Raw genomic sequence first — 20,573 nt, 5'->3', positions numbered from 1 at the left:
AGAATTTTATGAGAGAAAGAGAGCGCTCCAGTTATAGGGTTCAGAGACAAATAGCAGATGAGGATAAACATAATTTCTATTTGAGAATGTTAAGAATTTCACACAAAACTGGGAAAACGTCACCGGATCTGAAGTTGGAAGACCGGGGTCTTCGTCTTTGCTCTTCTTGCATTTGCTGTGTGGCCAGGCAAAACGCTCCTGTCTCCCAGCCACATTGGCCTCATCTGCAAAACCGCTCACCCAGCTGCCTGAGGGTGCTGCTGTCAGGAAACGGCTCCAGCTGTGGTCACTAACAGCCACCAGCATCACCCTCCTGGACCACTTCTCAGAACTGTTTGTTGGTTTTTTTTTTTGCTTTTACTCTTCCTAGCCCATTGTAATCCTCTCTTCAAACATCAGCCAAAGACCTTAAACACAAACACACACACACACACACACACACGCATTTTCCCTGTCATTCCTTTGTTTAATACTTTCAATGCCTTCTTATTGATCTAAGGACAAAGTCCAAAATCCTTAAAATGTCCTACAAAGTCATGACGTGGGCCTAATGTCTCCTCTGACTGTGCCACATACCTTATCAAACTGTACTTGCATTGACTGTATTTCCTCAAATACATCATGAGCGCTCTACCTGCACACATACTGTTCCCTCTGGTAGGAGTGCCCTTCCTACCATCCCATCGTAGCCCATCCCTCCTTCCCTGCATGCGTGCATCATCTACAGCCGGGGTCAGCAAATCCCGCCCACCACCTGTTTTTGTACAACCTGCAAGTGAAGAATGACTTTTACATTTTTTTAATGGTTGAAAAGATCAAAACAATAGTAATATTTTGTGACATGAGAAAATTATGTGAAATTCAAATATCAGTGTCATAAATAAATTTTTGTTGAACGCGGCCACCTTCACTTGGTTTTGTATTTTTTTATGGCTTCTCTAGTATTACAATACCTGAACTGAGTAGTTGTGACAGAGATAGTGTATCCCAAAGACTAAAATATTTATTTTCTGGTCTTCCACAGAGTTTGGCAATCCCTCCTTTAAAGCCATGGACAAAAATGATCTGAGCTTCATTTCTCGCATCAAGAAAATGAAGATGATATCAGTACCGGCTTCATGGAATTGCTGTTAAAGACTAAATGTAATATTGCATAACATGTGAGTAGCCAGGACTCAGGTTAAGATCAATAAATAATAGCCAGGACTATTATTATTAGCTAAGAAATGTTAGTCTGGGATAGAAAAGCCTAAGTTAGTTCAGACATCAGCTCCACTGTTAGCCAATTCTACCAAATTCATCATGTAGTAATTGATCTATGTGTTCTAGACAAATGAATAAAATTATAATAAAAATAACCCACGAGACATTTGTTTAGAGGGCTTAAAAGTTATAATAAGAAACATGTACATCATGGAATTCATGCTATTTCATCAATCAAAAATATAGGAATAATCCCTCTTTCTTTTGTTTGAAAAAATGATGAAGTCTGGTTTGATCACATCATTTTGTTGGAAATCAACATTATAGACAATGTAATAAACAGAGCAAAGGGAAGCACCAGGCTTCATCTAGTGTCAAAAGAGTTAACAGAAAAATAACAAAACATAATTAAGACGATATAAATAAAGCTGGGAGAGAGTTTTCCATGTTCCTTCTAAGCAGCTCCCTGACCCCCCCCCTCCCCCACTACCCCAGCTATGCTGTTCTCCACACCTGTGTGCAGAGCTCACCCCCATTCATTGCCTTCCTGTTACTCTCCCAGGTCAGGAAAAAACATCAATACCACCCTCCCAGAGGCCAGGGACTCCCAAATCAAACACATCTGTGAAAGAGTCCTATACAAGAACTACCAACCACTTACCTACCATAGAGAGAGAGTCTTGTTTCATCCCTTCTCTTTCTCCCCCTTACGCTACCCCCGTTCATCTTCACGAACCATTTAGGGCTGGAGAAAGACCAAAGGGCAATGAAACTCATGTGTGCAAAGACCCTGAAAGTGGAAAGGCTGTCCTTTGTTCTCACAAATACCTGGAGAAGAGCGAATAACAGAGCCAGAGGCTCTGAGTGAATACCAGAGCCAGAGGCCTTCCTGGGAAGCAGAACGAAGTGCTAGACAACCTCCCTCCATCAGCCACCGTCTGGGTAGCCTTCATAGAAAAGGAGGGGCTTTTGTTTCCACTGCTTTTTCCATCTCAGTTCTTGAATCCCAAAGGTAGGTTTGGAGGAGAGAACCTCTGGCCTCTCCTTAAAAGCAGTCACCTAGCACGCTTGCAAAAGTACACGAGAAAATATTTTTTCATCTACATTTCAAAGCAATCAGATTGCACCATTGAAATGCACAATTACCCACAGCAAGCAGAAGGCTGCCGTGAGGCAGTATTTTGTTTAGACTCCATTATTAAAACCCAAGGTTGCCTTTCTGATTTTTTCAGAAACATAAACCGTCACCGTTTCACCATTTGGAAGCTCCCAGCTTATCTGGGTAGCTGCCCCCGCAGTCTGATATTCTCACCACCATGAGGAACATCTGGGTCATAACAAGCAGTGAGGGCAAGGTCGTCTGGCACTCCTTGCACATGGGGGTGCGGGAAGCAGGCAGCCGCTGTCTCATGAGCACAGCCAGCATGGGGAGGAGCGGCTGCCTTCTGTGCTTCCACGGCTCCTGCGCCACACTCCCCCCGCTCCCATATTTTCTTCGTGTTGGATTCTTCATGATAATGGCATCTTTAAAAATAGCTTCCTCAAGAGGAAACATCCTAACCTAGCTTCCCGGAGCAGCAATAGAGACTAATTGCTCTTTTAAGCAGCTGAAAGCACCCTTGCCAACAATAATGAAAAGTTATGACCTTACCTCAAAGCCACACTTGAGAAGGAAGTTTAGCTGTTCACAGGGTAGTTCAGGCCAACTCCTGGGGAGAGAGGGATGCAAAGATATCTCAAACCCAAAGAGAAACAGTCTGATGAGCGGGCACCACATGCCTCTCACGGCTGTCTACACATCACCCCTTCCTCCAACCACGTTCCAACACTTCCAACCATTGTTCCAACTATCCAATCTTTCGTCCTCCAACACAGGTTTCCACACCACTCCTGGGCACTCTGCTTTTTACAGACAGGCTGAGCAATTCTCTCCACCTCCCAGGTTAGGGAGATGTCCTGAGACACAGAACCTTCTATGGAGTGAATAAAGGCTCTTCATCAATATCCTTCATGGGTTATGATGGGTACATACGCCAAAGGGGCTGTTACCTTGGAATTGGACAACACTTATTTCCACGTTAAGGGGTAAACATCAGCAAATGAGTTTTCCAAGTAATTGCCAACTCAGGCACAGAACTAGCACATTAAGGAAAAAATCCTAAAGATGCCTATAAATCCTGTAAAATGAGCACGCGCGCATACACACACACACACACACACACACACACACATACACACACACCCCCCCACCCCACCCCCCCCAGCACAGCCAGAAGGAACAGCCAGAAAGGCACTCCAGAAGCTGCCAGTCAGTGCCACAGACCCAAAGACCCATGGTGACCAGTCTGTGCAGAGGAAAGCCTAACGACCCATTCAAATTTCAGATCAAAATTCCCAACTGCAGTGTAAGTCTATCCTCCTTCTCTTCAATGTGCAAACTCCAAAAGTGGGCATGCCTGCCCAGGACACCAAGCTCTGTTCTGGCCTGGGCCACAAAGGTCTGTTTAGCTATCTGCTATGTCTTTCTTCCTCCTACTCCTAGAAACAATGGTTCCTAGAACAACACAGAGAAGACACCCTCATGACCCATCACCCAATCTCCCTTCCACAAAGGCATCTGAGAGACCAAAGGTAAAGTCCCAGTGGCCCACAATCTAGTGGCTGAGAACCCCAAGATTGGAACTTCAGAATCACAGCTTTAGAAGCATAACACCCTCATTGCACAGAGATGTGACCAGGCACCAAAATCAGAACTGACGGTGCACACAGCTTACCTGCATCTAGGTAAGTAGGACCACACAGAGATCAAATGAGAGACTGCAAGGTTATAAGTTGAGCTCATGGTTAGACCAGAGCCAGCTGTATATTTCTAAAGCATTTCTATAAGGCAACATACCCCAGCAAAGAACCATGCTTGACCCTATAAAATCAAAGCCTTTGCAATCTCCTGCCAGGGCAGTGCTTAAAAAATGCTGAGACATGTTACATCTTCCAGTCAAGATGGAGGTGTAGGTAAACACGGCTCACCTCCTTGTACAACCACAGCAAAAATTACAACAAGTATCACCCGGAATCATCCTAAAATTGAGCTGTATGGAAATCCAACAACCAAGGAATTAAAGAAGCCATATTCCTCCAGGTGGGTAAAAGGGGCAGAGATGTGCAGAGAGGCGTGGAGACACAGAGACACAGAATGGGTGGCCTCACACCACATATGGTAGATGAAAATCAGGAGAGATACCTCAGGAGCAAAGGATCCCAGCCCCACACCAGGCCACCCAGCCCAGGGTTCCAGCACCAGGCAGATAAGTGTCCCAAAATTTTGGCTGTAAAAACAGGTGGGGGTTGGGGTGATGAAAGAAACTGGGATTCTCAGGAGTCTCTCTTAAAGAGCTTGCAACAACCTTAGGACTTACACAGACTCACTCCCTTTGGGCTTCAGCACCAGGGCAACAGCAGGAAGGGCACCAGTGGCATATGAGGAGAAACTGAAGTGTCTGACATCAGGGTGAATGCTCGGAGACAGCTTCCTCCCAGACAAAATTCCAGAGGAGAGGCAGCATCATTGTCCCCTCTCTGAGCCCTCCCCAACACAGAGCCACAGAACGGTGAACTGGGTTGCCCGCCCTGGTGATCTTAAGGCACCACTGCCACCTAATTTACCAGTGCACTTTTCTACAACAGGCCACTCGACTAAGACAGGGAGTCAAGGCAGCTCTACCTAATATACAGAAACAAACACAGAAAGGCTGCCAAAATGAGGAGACAAAGAAATATGGGCCAAATGAAAGAACAGAACAAAAATCCAGAAAAAGAACTAAACAAAATGGAGATAAGCAATCTATCAGATGCAGAGTTCAAAACACTGGTTATTAGGATGTTCAAGGAACTCACTGGGTACTTCAAAAGCATAAAAAAGACCCAGGCAGAAATGAAGGCTATACTAAGTGAAATAAAGGAAAATTTACAAGGAAGCAAGAGTGGAATGGATGAAGCCAAGAATCAAACCAATGATTTGGAACATAGGAAGAAAAAACCAATCAGAACAGGAAGAAGAAAAAAGAATTAAAAAAAAAAAAAAGGATAGGCTAAGGAGCCTCTGGGACATCTTCAAATGTACCAACATTCAAATTATAGGGGTGCCAGGAGGAGAAGACAAAGAGCAAGAAATTGAAAAACTTATTTGAAAAAATGATGAAAGAAAACTTTCCCTAATTTGGTAAAAGAAGTAGACATACAAGTCCAGGAAGCATAGAGAGTCCCAAACAAGATGGGCCCAAACAGGACCCACCAAGACACATCATAATTAAAATGCCAAAGATTAAAGATAAAGAGATAATCTTAAAAGCAGCAAGAGAAAAGCGGAGAGTTACTTACAAAGGAACTCTTGTAAGACTATCAGCTGATTTCCCCAAAGAAACTTTGCAGGCTAGAAAGGACTGGCACGAAGTATTGAAAGTGATGAAAAGCAAGGACCTACAACCTAGATTACACTATCCAGCAAAGATGCCATTTAGAATGGAAGGACAGATAAGGTGTTTCACAGACAAGGTGAAATTAAAGGAGTTCATCGTCACCAAGCCATTATAATATGAAATGTTAAAGGGACTTAAGAAAAAGCAGCAGATTGAAACTACAAAAACTAAAAGGGCAACAAATTCAAAAGGGAAGTATTCCCAACTATCAACAACTGAATATAAAAAAATAACCTAAGCACACTGGCTGGCATGGCTGAGTGGATTGAGTGCCAGCCTGCAAATCAAAGGGTCGCTGGTTCGATTCCCAGTCTGAGCACATGCCTGAGTTGGGGGCCAGGTCCCCAGTAGCGGGCATGTGAGAGGAAACCACACATTGATGTTTCTCTCCCTCTCTTTCTCCTTCCCTTCCCATCTCTCTAAAAATAAATAAAATCTTTTAAAAAAATTAAAAAAACAATCTAAGCAAACAACCAGAACAGGAATAGAATCATAGATACGGAGATCCTTTGGAGGGCTATCAGTTGGGAGGAGGAAGGGAGAGAATGGAGAAAGGGAGCAGGGATTAAGAAGAACAAATTGGTGGATACAGAATAGACAGGGAGATGTTAAGAACAGTACAGGAAATGGAGTAGCCAAAGAACTTATATGCATGACCCAGGGAAATGAACTAAGAGGGGATTGCTGGAGGAAATGGGGGATACTGGGTGGAGGGGGGAAAAGGGGGAAAAATTGGGACAACTGTAATAGCATAATCAATAAAATATATTTTTAAAAATGCCGACATGATCTTCTTCCGCAGTTTACTTCTATAGAGTCTGTGCAAACCACCACCTTCTGCTTGCACTTGTCACTTCTTTTCTCAAGTGTGCTGCTCCTTTTTCTGTGAATTAATTTTATGTCAGCAACTCCCTTCACAAGGTGTGTATTTTTATTTCCTCCAATTAAAGAGGTCATGCATCCGGGACCCTAGAGTCTTCTCCTCCTGACTACTATCTTTTATTTTTTGCAGTACAGGCATTTTTTCCTTTTTATTAAATTTATTGGGGTGACACTGCTTACCAATATTATACAGGTTTCAGGTGCATAATTCCACAACACACCACCTGTACACTGCTGGTGCGTTCACCATGCCAAGTAAGTCTGCCTACTATCTCTTGACCTGAGCACGCATCCTTTGAGGTCTGACACTCTGGCCACTAACACACTGGGTTCCTTGTTCCTTTGCAAATGGACGTACTCCCCAAATTTTTCTACACTATCAACTTCTTCATGCCATTCCTTGCTATTTCCTATAAGGCATTCAGTTACCCAGCAGACCTCAAAAACATGGAGAGTGATAGCTAGCCAAGACATTGCGGGTACGTGTTCCTGTCTGTTCCCACTGCACTGCACAGCAGTGACTTGTTTCTAGGAGCAAAACATGGAACAAGAAGTATTCCCAAGCCTGAAGATTTCCTCTGTCTTAAAATCAGAACCAATGTCAATAGAAGAACAACTTCCAAGACCAGATAAAAGCCTTACTATTTTGTGGAAATAGGTATTCATCCAACACCTGAAATGAAGAGACAGTTAACGAGTGGGTGCCCTTCCTCCACCAGCTGGTGCAACTAAGAAAATAAGGGGTTTAGACTCCTATATCCACCCCCTCCAGTACTGCTCCAGGCACCTACACAATACTAAAAAAGCTAGAAAGTAATTTTTAAAGTTAATGTTTCCTGCTCTGTCCTACTCCCTGGTTCAGACCAGCAAATCTTTATTGCATGACTACTAGGTGCTGGGACACGAAGACTGTTCTTGAGCCCTCTGGAGGTGGTTAGAGACAGTAACAGTCTTTGCAATACATCATAGTTCAGGCCATGCTAGGACTGCATGGACCAGTCCTCCCGCGGCCTCCTCTTTCCTCCCAGCTGCTTTCCACAGCACCGTCAGCGCCGGGCCCCTGCTTGTGCACCGCGGTATTTCCAGCACCCCACACAGGCCTGGCTCACAGCAGATGTGCAATAAATACTTGCTGAGTCAACGTCTTACAATGTGGACAAGCCAAAAAATTATCTTCTTTTACTCTCTTTCGTATCCCTGAACCTGAGGCCCGAGTTCTCTCATTCTAATAGAGACTTCAGTTGCCCACACAGATAAAATGCACCCCAGAAAAAAATGTGTAAAATCTCCACCTGGAAAGGATTTCCTGAGAACTGAAGAGGCATGGCTCCGACATGGGTGTGGCAGTGGCGGGCACACCGCCCAGTGACCACACCTCGGCCCCGGCTCTGCAGACTTAGGGAGCTGGGCTTCCACAGACCGCTAGGGATGAGAAAGCCCTTAGGGAGTGAGTCATGCTGACTAAGCATAGGAGGACACCTTACAACTCGAATATAAATTTGTTGAATTATAATAAGGAATAAAAGGGCCAAGCAGACCAGAGTATGTTTACATGGTTTGGGAAGAAAAATTTAAGATCAAAAGAGTAGCTGGCAAATGCGGAATCAGGGCAAAGGAACTATATAGGAAAACAGGGCTCCACCCCTCTATTCCCTACACATGTGCCAGGATGCCATGCTGTTTGTCTGGTATCCCAGCACAGATCCCTGCTGCAGCCACAAAGTGAGGCCATTCCCGTGGTGGGTTTGGGTCCCTGCCACAGAAATGTCACAGGGTTAACTCCTGCCTTTTTCTGGACCTTGCTTTTCTTGATCTGGACTTCAAAAAATCCTAGGCATGTGGAGGACACTAGTGGAATCCCAAGTTGACCGCTCCATTATAGTTAGGTCTTCTCGACTCCAATACTGTCTATTTATTTTTGCTCTATCCCTGAACCTGCAGTAAAATTGTATTTTAAAGTACTAGATTCAAGTCAATGACCAACTATCAAAAAGCAGTACTTCAAAGTGAGACAGTAGTTCACATCCATTAGGATGGCTATTTTTTAAAATAAAAAAAAAAAAAAAACCAACCCTGAAAATGATAACTGTTAGCAAGAATGTGAGAAATTGGAACCTTTATGAGTTGCTCGTGGGAATGTAAGTTGGTGCAGCTGCTATGAAACAGTATAGCAGTTACTCAAAAATTTAAACTTGGAACACCTCATGATCCATCAATTCCACCTCTGGGTATATACCCCCAAAATATATACCTGTTGGAGGGACTCCAACAGACATGTGTACAATAGTCTCCATAGCTGCATTATCACAATAGCCAAAATGTGGAAGCAATCCAAAGGTACACTGGCAGATGAAGAAACAAAATGCAGTATGTATGTGCAACAGAATATTATCCAGCCTTAAAAAGAAAGGGAATTCTGACATATGCTACAACATGGATGAACCTTCAAAACATTATGCTATGTGAAATAAGCCAGACCTGCAAGGACAAATGCTACATGATTCCAGTGAAATGATGCACCTGGACTATTGAAATTCATAAAAAACAGCAAGTAAAATGGTGATTGTCAAGGGCTTGGGGGCGGAGTGGGGAATTACTGTGTAATGGTACAGAGTTTTGGTTTGGGGTGTTGAAAAAGTTCTGGAGATGGATGGTGGTGACGGTTGCACAAAATGTACTTAATGCCAATGACCTGCACACTTAAAAATGGTCAATTTTGGCCCTGCCGGGGCAGCTCAGTTGGTTAGAGCATCATCCCGAGGCGCCAACATTGCAGGTTGGATCCCTGGTCAGGGCACCTTCAAAAATCCATCAGTGGATGCATATATAAGTGGAACAACAAATCAATGTTTTTTCTCTTTCTCTTCCTCTCAAACCAAAAAACAAATGGATAAACAAATAAAAATGGTAAATTTTATGTTATGCTTATTTTAAAAGTTCAAAAACATTTTAAATAAAAAAAATAATAAAGAATCAGTAATTTTTTGACCATGTACTTGGAGGGAGGGTAACTGAGAGCAAGCAAAGGAGCACCCAGGTGAGCAGAGATGGTGCTGGGACACCCAGACACCCCTCCCCGGTGACCAACCTTTGAGGATCCAGTTTTGCTCTTCTCAAGAGGTCCTGTGGCGATTCCTCTCCATGTGAAAGGAATACTCCATCTAGGCTGTGCGGAAGCGCCCCTCTTCGCCCCCACGAAGGGTATTCGTGCTGTGCCAGCCAGGGTCCTTTCACTCAACTAGTCCTGGGAATACACCCACTGCTTCCCAAACTCTCCTTTTGACCAGCTTCACCTTCTGCTGTCCCTGTCATTAGCCCACTTCCTGTCAGCAGGAGTCCATTACAAGCCATCATCCCAAGGTCTCCGGGGTCTTCTCACAGGCTACACTTAGTCAGTTGCTTCCTGATGGCAGACAGACAGGAAGGACCTTAATCTCATCAAACTGGCTTAGTCTCTGGGGAAGGTCTTCTGGAGACCAGCTAGAATTCATGGACCTAGGAAACAGGGTTGCTGACATTTTTATTTTGCCAATTAAGAAAAATTTTTAAAAACAACTGTCATTAAAAATTATCATTTTGTTGGCAAAAAAGTCATTTCAAGTACCCTCTAAGTAGGGAAGATATAACCTCACAGTAAAGGCATTCTTCTCTCTGTAAGAAAGGGGAGCTGGCAACCTGACATCAGTATTTTCACAAGCAGATACTTCCATGGGCATATGCATGTTCATGACATTTGCTCTACTGACTGTGTCCACACGACAGCTCCCTGAAACAGCTTACACATCACTCTCTCTGAAAGCAAAGGACTAAAAGGGGTGTAGTGAAATTCCCTTCCAGAGCTGATTCTGAAACTTAATAAAATACCAAGTTGCTTTCCACTTGCATCACTTACTCAACAGTGTGGGTCTATTTGTAAAAATTGTGTGTACACGTGTGCATATATGTGTGTATATGTAGTGCATAGAATATTGTGTCCCCTAAATTCGGCCCCAGCTCTGCAGACTTAGGAAGCTGGGTTTCCACAGACCTTGAGGCATTTGTTGAAGTCCTAATCCCCAGTACTTTAGAATATGAGTGTCTTTGAAGATAGGATCTTCAAATAAGTAATTAAGTTAAAATGGAGCTGTTAGGGTGGGCCCTAATCCAATCAGACTGCTGTCCTTATAGGAAGAGGCAATATGGGCATAGAGAAACCAAGGGCACTTGTGCATAGCAGGTCAACCATGTGAAGAGACAGCAAGGGCAGCCATCTGCAAGCCAAGGGGAGACACTTGGAACAGACCTTCACCTTGGCCTTCAGAGGAAACCAGCCCTCCTGACACCTCATCGTGGTCATCCAGCCTGCAGCACAATGAGAAAATAAATTTCTATTGTTTAAGCCACTCAGTATTTGGTATTTTGTTATGGCACCCCTGGGAAACTAATAGAGTTGCTGGAATTAATTTTTTAAATAACAACGTTCTCTTTGATAATGTAATTATAAAAACTGCCCTAGAAAGTCCATTAAAAAGGACTTACTATATCACAATAATTCTTACCATAACTAAACCACAAATAAAGTATTTTTGGAAAGAAAACCATTTTCAAAATGGCACTAATCTATCCCAGTATATGCCATCTTTAACAAATACACTTAATACTTTCTCATCAACATGTCCTCCAAGGAGAAAGAGCACTCGTTTAGAACATGCTAAAATGAGTAGTATAAATCAATTCAGCACCCATCAAGAATATTCTAAACACTATGAGCTCAACTATAAAAGATTTAGTGGAGGCTGAAAAGTAGAGGCTTGCAATCCCAAAGAATTCAGGCTTGTATTTGGGATCATTCTCACCCCTCTTAAACTCTCAAATACATACACACCCAAGTTAAGGAGCAACACAAAAGCCTGATAACACAGACAACAGGTGCAAAAGGTTCATTAAGAAAGAGATGGCTCATTATGGCATAGGAACTTGGGAGGGGCCCTCATGGATGGTCCTCTGAGCCCTCGCCCACTCCGTTCCACTTGCCAGCCTGGACTGCCATCTCCCTCCTCTCGAAATTCCGCCTACGTTTGAGTGAAGGGCTTAGTCACCACTTCCCCCATGGAGCCCTGTTCAACTATCTCAGCCTTTTCCCTTTTAATTAGTGTACTTTTTTCTGAAACACTTGGCACAAAAAGACTCAGGAGAGTGAGACGGGCAGTTTCTTGCTTAGTGCTTAGAGGGTGATTTGGCAAACAAGCCCACTTTGCAAGTATTGCTCATGGTATCAGTCTCCAGGCAGCACACACTGTTCTTTATAGCCTGGAGTGGAATCATTCTTTTGACAACCAAGCAAAAAGGAGAGAAATGAGGTACTTCCATCTCTATGCCACAGAAAAGGAAATTTAAACCAAAGCAGTGGTTTATGTAAGAGCTGGAGACAGAGCAGCAGGAAGGCTATGCTTTCTGATGATCACCTTACCCTTGTAAGTCTGGGATTCACAAACTAGGGGTGTATGTGTCTTTTCTAGTTTCTCCACCTACCCCACCCACTGCTACCTTCGTACAAGCCCTGATTACAAGAAAACCAGAGGCTTGTAAAGCAAAGGCAGCCAGGCCCCAGGTACCCTGGGCCACCTCAGCTTGCATGGAGGGGTCCGGCCAGGAGAGAGCCAGAGAGGGCTTTGTGAAGCAAGAAGTGGAAAGCAGTTCCCCCATCTGCCAAATAAACCCCAAAGCCTCGAGTATATCTGGTGTGTTCTCCTGGAGCATCAATTTTAAGAGAAGACTTGGAGGATAATTTTTATATTAAGTAAGCACAGATATGTTTCAGAACAAACTGCAAATATCAAATGAATATTCAAGATACATAGGCTTCTGGAAGCCTTGGCCCCTGTTTCGGACTCCCAGAAACATGGGTGTACTCTCCTTTTCTATTGAGGCAATGGTGTGAAAATTGTAAAGAAGTTCTGAGAGGAATATTGGTGGCTTTACATGATTTAGTTTCCAGATCTTCATCATAAATTTGTTTCTTTCCTTTCTTTTCCCCCGCAAGACAGAATTACATTTTCTGGGAAAATCTACACAAAGGTTTGTAGAAAGACAGGTTATGTTAACAACCACATATCCTCACTCATCGCCGAATTGTCTTTTGTTCATCAACCAGGCAACTTGAGAGCCAACCCACAGGAAGCTGCCTCCTCGGCCTACCCTGTCTTTGCCTTCACTGTCGTTGTTGCTGTTACCAAGATCATACACGAGGAAAACAAATGCACCTTTCAGGAGAATAATTATTTGAAGTTATAAATTATTTTCACTTGAAGGGTTATGAAATTTACTTATGTTCTCTAGTCAGGTAAAAATTGCATAGATCTTAGGAATACAAACACAAGCAACAATGAAGCCCAGACTTTAACATCACCTAATTTTTAGCATCTCATAGATTCTCATTTCCGCTATTTTTACTTCACATCTGAGCAACATCATAATGGACTGAAGAATCACATTCGCAAAGACGGAAAAGCAAAAATGCATACTTTCCATCTTCCCAACAAGACTAAGCACTTCCCAACAAGACTAAGCACTTCCCATACTCCAGTCAAGGGAAAAAAATCACTTTGCACCCTGAAATAAGCCAAAAATAACATAACCATCCTGTCTAAGAGTTGGTCTACAAGATAATAAAACCTTGAACATGTCTCATAAGCCTGGACTCCCTAAGGAAAAACATTTTTTCCCCAATTGCTTGTTATGGGAATGTCTGAAGATAAGTCATGACTTTGGGGAATACGATAATCGTGTGAGAAAGTTGTTTTCAACCATGAACAAACAGATTAATGTCCACTTAAGAACCCTGGTAATTTTATGGGGTATTTTCTCTTAAGTGCTTATTGTGCTTTACCTGATGAACCAGTCTTCTGAAGCCAGACTCCCTTGCACTCCAAATGCTCCTACCACTAAATCTTCCACTGTCTGAGATACACGTAATATCAGCAAACATCCTGCTACTCTATTATTTCAGCTGAAGCATATATACAGCCCATACTCTGAACTGGCACAACTTGGGGGACCTGATCAATAATTTTATTTTTCTCTCCCACTGCCCCTTGAAATGCATTCTTGGATTTGACCCCGATGCCCTCAGATGAATACTTGAGCGGGTCCCATGACTTTTCTGCTCAAGCAACCACTTCAAAGTCCCAAAAGAATTAACATGTGCAGTCTGGAAATTAAAGAAACTCCAACCTCGTTGTAACACTAAATCTCCTGCCCAGTGCCAGCTAGGTCCTGCTGTACACTGGTCTTCTACGGGGGCTAGGGGACAGTCGACTTCTTTTTCTTTTGCTACCTCATGCCCAAGTGCTGAACAGTTTCCCACCCCTCCAGGATCAAAGCAAGAGGACAAGTCTATATTAACTGTCTCCACATTACTTATGGGTGCTTTAGTGATACTCATTTTCTTCCAACTGACCGCTCACTTCTACCTCAGCCTCAGATTTCTCGAACGTCTCACTGCCGGGGTACCCTCACTCTTGGGCTGAATTTAGCGTGGTCCCAGGCCAGTGCTCTCTCTCACACACCCCCACCTGGTCCTCAGCACGTCCCCAGGCATCCTTTGTCCTGACCAACTCTGGGAAAGAAGGTGATCCTGCCGCTCACGCCACCACATGAGCCTGCCATGCAGGAACCACATGTACAGCTCAACTCGTGGTCCCACAATAGCCCCCTACCCTAGGTTTGGTATAAAGGAAGTGACGAAAGATTCCTTTGAAGAAACCTGTTTAATAAAGTCTCCTCTCTCAAACCTCATATTCTTCTAATGAGTTAAAGAAAAGTCCTCAGATATCTACACTGAAAATCTCTACGTCGTGGTCTGGCACTTTCGAATTGTACATAACTTGAATAAGTGTCTCAGTCAAAACTTTGATTTCGTACCTAATTTTTCATACATGCATATACATGTTTCAGATAGCCAGCTAATTTCTAAGTATTTTTGAAGTTTGTTTTTCTCATATATCTAATACAACTGAGGAATCTAAGTATTGAAAGGGACATTCAGAGACATAAAATGCAACATAAAATCCTTACCCAGTTTGGAACCCTCTCCCCAGTCCTGACAGAAGGTCACCCAGCATCAGGCTTGACCTGCTTCTGGGAACAAAGCCCCCTCCTCTTCCTCAGGAGTCTAAGGACCGGTCGTGTAACTGGACGAGGCTCCTTTTTGCCAAGTTAAATGCTCCCTGGTCCTCAGACGGCTGGTATCCAGGCCCGCATCATCTCCTTCCTCTGAATAGCCTGAAGTTGGTCCCTGCCCTCTATAAAGGGGCCACCCAGAGTGGGACACTGAGGAAAGCGGGTCTGGGCCCCTGTGATCCAAAAGCAACAGGCTGGGGCAGAGGATACTGGTTAAAGTCTCAGGTTCAGGTTAAAGGCTAATGTTCTAATGGTAACTCTGCTGCTGACTGGTTATGTAATTTTGTGCCGGCTACTCAATCCCTCTGTGCCTCAGCCTACTCATCTGATAAATGGTGATAATTATATTCCTTACTCATGGGGTTGTTACAGGGATTGAGATAAAAATTGTGAAACACTCATAACTGTGCCTGGCACATAATAAGCTCCATATAAATGTCTATTAAAAGGCCTGTCTTTATCAGCGCATCCCCATAAGCTATGGAGCCGCTACTTCACACTGTGTGTGGTTAGTTCAGAACTTGGTGGGCCACTGAAACCCCCAGAATTTTCCCTCTCACAGGAAGTACTGCTCACCAGGGCCACTCCTTCATGTACTTTTTATTTATTTTTTATTGAATCTTTTGGGGTGACACTGGTCAATAAAACCATATGGGTTTCAAGTGTACAGTTCTAAAACACATCATCTGCAACAGTGCATGATGCACTTACCGCCCCGAGGCAAGTCTCCATCCATCACCATTTATCCCTCCTTTGCCCTCTCCCACATCCCCCCACCTCGCTTGCCCTCTGGCAATCAGCACACTGTTGTCTCTGTCTGCGTGCTTTTTCTCTTCTGAATCCCTTCACCTTTTTCACCCAGCCCCTCCCACCCCTGACTGACTCTTTGACTTTCAACCCTACTGTAAGCTCAACGTTCTAGTATTAGTAAATGCAGTGGGTCTTGTAGAATATCCTCCTAGATTTGTAATTGCTACAACTCTGAGAAATGTCTTTCTCCTGAGGAGTGCTACCTTGGAGGTACAGGGAGAAGCATAGAGCCTTCATGTATGTCCATTCTTCCCCCGCTTTGTCCTTAGGGACAGTATAAGACTTTGTCAAATGCCTCTGTAAAGGCAGTATATATTTTAGACTGTCCGTGATGGGGAGGGTGTCAGTGACTCAATTATTTGCAGGTCCCTTACTTTAGGAACCTCTGTGAAATGTAAATAACAATAGCCACCTAGCTGTGAGGACAAAAGGATGTATTAGAAAGAATTTAACTAAGCTGCTATCACCCTGGCACATTAAAAGGTCAAAAATAAAGGAATCAGGGATGAATTCTGATTGATAAAACACCTCCACATATCTGGGGGCCTAAGAAATGGAGGGGAGGAAGGTTACATTTTCCAGAATGTGCTGATGAGATCGTTTGCAAGGGAAAAGAAGTTAGCCTGGAAAGATGAATGCAGGCAGCCGGGAGAGGGGTACATACCTGCGCAGAGGCAGCAGGATAAACAGTGGAAAACACACCCACCAAGGAGTTCTGGGGCTGGGACCTTACTCCACCCCCACCCTGATCCCCGGTCCCTGGGGCCATTTGTTAACAACAACAACAATAATAATAATAATAAAAGAATTAACGCACATGGTTCACAAAACAGTAGTTAGCTTTGTGCACTCCCATGTTTTCTCTTCCCTTCCAATGATTTCATGTTTCAGAAAACGCTGGTGCGACTCACTACACTGATGCCATTACCCTCATGAATCACAGTCCACACTGGGAGAACAATGGATACGGCAGGCCCCGATCTCCAGATGAAAATAAGTTAGTTGGCAATTAGCTGTCTTCGTAAAATTTTTCTGAGGTGATACTGAGCTATCTTCTTGGAGAATTTATTTTTGGAATGCTGCCAAGATTGAATGGTTCCTTCTTTTGAAAAATCCCTGGACTCTGTTCTCATCTCTCAAGCCTGCTCAAAGCTTCCAGTGAAAGCTTTCACGCTCTAGGATGCCTGTGACTTGGGTCTGGAACAATCCGGCCCACTTCAGGGGTTGCAGGGAGAGGCTTTCCATTTTGAAAAGAAATAGATTGGGAGCTACTCTTTCCCTGTCGCCCAGTAATATCACCTGATTTTCCTTAAACACTGACTAAGCTTGCTGATCAGAACAGAACTCTTCTGCTGAGAACACTCCAGCTCCCGGCTGCCTCTTGCTTTCTGGACCGTATCCTTGCAGGCCAAGCCCCCTTTCTTCCTCAATTCTTGGTGAAGTACCAAAGGGACACTAGCCTCACCGTCCCAGTTTGCAGGTCCCACTAGTAACTGGGGAATTCAGCTGGAAAACTTATTTAATATCTCAGCCTAATTTTCTTCACGTGTAAACTGGAAATACTACCACTTACCTTTGGAGGTTTTGTAAGAATTAATTTAGTTATGGGAGTTCCCTTCTCTTCCCCCGAGTAGCACAGACACTTTCTCCCAAGCTCTCTTTGCTTTCAGAACACTATGCAGTGCTATGTTGCTTTCAGGTTAAATCCAGGGCAATGTCGGAGCCCTCCTGTTATCTTTGCTGCGGAAAGCACCAAGCCTCAAAACAAGTTTCTAATGAGGCGACTCTGTCTTGCATAATTAATCACGCAGAAAGGATGGAAGAGGGAGAAAAACGAACCCGGTATTTCTCTCTAATCAGTAAAATGATCTGCAGGTAGGCTCCCCGGTGCAAACAAAACGACCGTGCTATCAAACACGGTTCATTCTGAGAACCCTGCCCACCACAGCGGCGGGCGCCCCGGCCAGTGGACAGCGCATTCCCCTTGAACCCGCAGGACCCCGAGCCCAGAAGGTCTCTCAGTTGCAGGATACAACGGTAGCAGGCAAGCAAGCAGGGCGTGGAAAGTTTTCCCACCTTTGGGAGAAGGTGAGACCTGGCCCTCCTAGAGAGAGAGGAGGAAACCCACCCAACCCACGAACACCGCTCCGTCCAGCCTTTTCTTTCCAAAGCCCTCCGCTGAGAAACTCACATCACAGTGCTCTGTGAGAAAGGTTTCAAACTTAGGCCCCACTCTTCCCCTGGTCACCCTCAAACCCTAGTTTTCCTCTTCCCACTCCCATTTCCACCCCCTCCCCCCCAAATCCCAAACTAAAAACCCCCTCTAAACCTAACTGAGCTGACTGCCTTCGCCGAAGCCTCAAGCAACCCCGCTCCCCGGCCCCAGGGTGCGCGTCCCAGGACGCCCCCTCCCTCCCGCGGTTACCGTGGGTGTGCCCCGACCTGCGGGCGCCGCTGCTCCGAGGTGTGTGAGCGCCGCTGGCACCGCCGCCTCCTCCGGCTTCCCAGGGCTGGCGAATCGCTCCCGGCGCTGCGGTGCACTGCACGGGGCGGGGACTCGTGTTTCCGACCGGAGGCGGTGCGGCGTGCAGCGGCGGCTACCTCCTGAGCCCGAGGATGCCGGGGCCAAGAAAGGTGAGCTTTGCAGAACCCTCTCCTGCTAAAGCCGCCCTCACTCACAATCAGGGTAAGACCCTGCCGGGAAGAAAGAAAGAGAAATCTGAGAATATTCTTTACCCGCCCCCTATCCCCCACCCTCACCGCCCCACCCCCCATTCCCCCCTCACCACCCCACCCTCCATTCCCGACTCTGCAGTGGGTCCCTCAGGCCAACTTTGAGTAACCAAGCCATGCGAGAGGGAGTGGGGCAGCATGAATGAGATCTATGAAAAATCCTTAACACTGGGGTGAAGTTTAGGAAAGGCAGGGACGTCCATCATGTCGTACTAAACCTACTACTTCAATTTTAGTTCTCCTCCTGCGTCCTGATACACACAGGTGCCAACGACTGTCAAATGTCCCCCAGACCGGATTCCATAAGAATAGCAGTGGGCCAGAAGTAGATTCAAATTAGCAGAAGTGGCTCAATCCTCACTTCCAGTAAATATTTATTGAGTCCATATTCCATGCCAAACATTGATCTGTATGCTAGGGAGACAGCCTCTTGGAGTTTACACATTAGTGAAGACACAGGAAATAAACACAACAAATAAGGAAAATATGGAGTGTGAAACAGCCGTAAGTGCTGTAGAGAAAAATAACTCAGGCAGGGGATAGGTTAGTTGATGGTGTGGGTGCAGCCTTAAGTCAGGTTGCCTGAGTGGCTGAGCAGGTCACACTGATATCTGAGGAGAAAGTATTCTACACCCCGAGTTGTTAATTATTGTTTGGGCCATTTCCTTTACTACTCACAGGCACCGTATCAGGCAGTATTATTACCATTTCCATGTCACAAATGAGGAAACTAGTTTAGAGAGGTTAAATGAATTGCCCAAGGTCACGTATTAGTAAGTGGAGGCGCTTACCTTCAAACTCAGGAAGCCTAGCGCCCCAGGACCTTAGCTTCATCAGACCATAATTGCACGGGAGAAACTCAGCATAAGCAGTACCCACGCTGGCTTCCAATGGTGTGATTAATTCAATCTCCTGGGCCAGAAAAAGATTCCTGGAAATGATGTCGGATGCACTGATTTTCTTTAAAAATCTTGTGTCATTATAACATGTAAAATGAAATATTTTGCAAACCATCTGTACAGTTGTGTGCCTATGCCTCAGCCTCATTCACAGGCAGTTTAATTCTAGATGACATAATTTAACCATCTGTGATGAGACTTATTAGTCCCTTTCCTACTTCCCCACGTTGATTCCAGTTGCACATTCCTGTCCAGCTCAATGTGATCCATCACCCACAGAGCAGAGCCTGTACTGAACGTCAGCAGGGCGTGGTGGAGCCGGTCAGAGAGCAGAGCGACAGAATGAAGGAATAATAAGAATGAAATCTTGCCATTTGTGACAACATGGACGGACCTAGAGGGTATTACACTAAGTGAAATAAATCAGAGAAAAACAAATAGAGAATGATTTCACATATATGTGGAATCTAAAAATAAAAGGAAAAAAATAAATGAATAAACAAAACAGAAGTAGACTCATAGATGTAGAGAAAAGTTGATGGTTGCCAAAGGGGAGGGGGAGGGGAAGGGGAAATTTATTTAAAAAAGAGAGAGAGCAGAGCTACAGAACTGCTGCTGCTAAAAGGCCAGTCTCTGCCTTAGCTGTCAGAATCAGATGGCCTCTTTTGGGCAGAGTACCTATGGCTCTTGAGGCAGAGAACAGGGCACCTTGTACTGTGTGGAAAAGGCCACTAACCGTCAGCTTCAGAGGCTGAAGCTGCAGCACCCAGTGGGACCAATCTCATCAAGAGGATGGCAGAGCTCCCCTTCTCCCCTAGGCATCTCTGCCTTGCCACGGCTGTACCCATTTCCTTCTTCCCTCCCCTGGGCCAGCAACATCTCCTGCCTTCCCCTCAAGGGCCACGCCAAAGGGCTTGTTCTTCCAGGAAGCCCACCTTCACTGCCCTAGTGACAAATGAACTCTTCCTCTAAAATCTGGTACCTTTCATTGGCACCTGTCATTTCAGAGTTTAAAATAGGCTCCTCCTATTCCTCCAGGGTCCAGCTTTATATTCAATTTCTCTACCTACAGGTCTTAGCGTAGTGCCTTGCACCCAGTGGATGTTTAGTAAGTATTTCTTGTTAATAAAGTAATCTATAAGAGTGTGGCTTCATTGTCCCTTAATTTTGTCTTTTCACTTCAAAATTCCATTCAGGCTCACAGATATTTAGTGATAGTACTGATTCATATGTAGTTATAAATGTTGTTTGTCAATACAAATTGACAACAGTTTATTTTGAGATAAATTCTATTTGCCCCATTCTGAAATTGGAAAACTGAGGTTTAAGAGTCATTTCCCCAAGGTCACCATGCTAGTCAGTGATAGAGGCAAGATTTAAACCCAGGACTACTTGACTCCAAACTGCGTGC

The 20,573-nt window shown here is 44.6% G+C and overlaps 1 protein-coding gene across 2 annotated transcripts in view; it reads right to left on the bottom strand.

Annotated features, from left to right (window-relative positions):
• MRAP2 (melanocortin 2 receptor accessory protein 2) overlaps window positions 1-18,066 on the bottom strand; it is a 39,949-nt gene extending 21,883 nt beyond the window's left edge. Inside the window, exons 1-2 of one of the 2 annotated variants that reach the window (XM_054568853.1) lie at window positions 17,973-18,066; window positions 2,855-2,912 (exon numbers count right to left, since the gene is read on the bottom strand). The gene's annotated coding sequence lies outside the window, so the exon portion shown is untranslated. Of the gene's footprint in view, window positions 1-2,854; window positions 2,942-17,972 lie in introns of those variants that run through there. The other variant, XM_054568854.1, reaches the window with a different exon arrangement.
• Between the last annotated feature and the right edge of the window lie 2,507 nt (window positions 18,067-20,573).

This window comes from Pteronotus mesoamericanus, unplaced genomic scaffold (genome assembly GCF_021234165.1).
Source record: "Pteronotus mesoamericanus isolate MK-2021 breed Mesoamerican mustached bat unplaced genomic scaffold, CSHL_Meso_final contig_20, whole genome shotgun sequence".
NCBI lineage: Eukaryota > Metazoa > Chordata > Mammalia > Chiroptera > Mormoopidae > Pteronotus > Pteronotus mesoamericanus.
The sequence above is the reverse complement of the archived record's forward strand: the minus strand, read 5'-3'. Positions and strand labels throughout refer to the sequence as shown.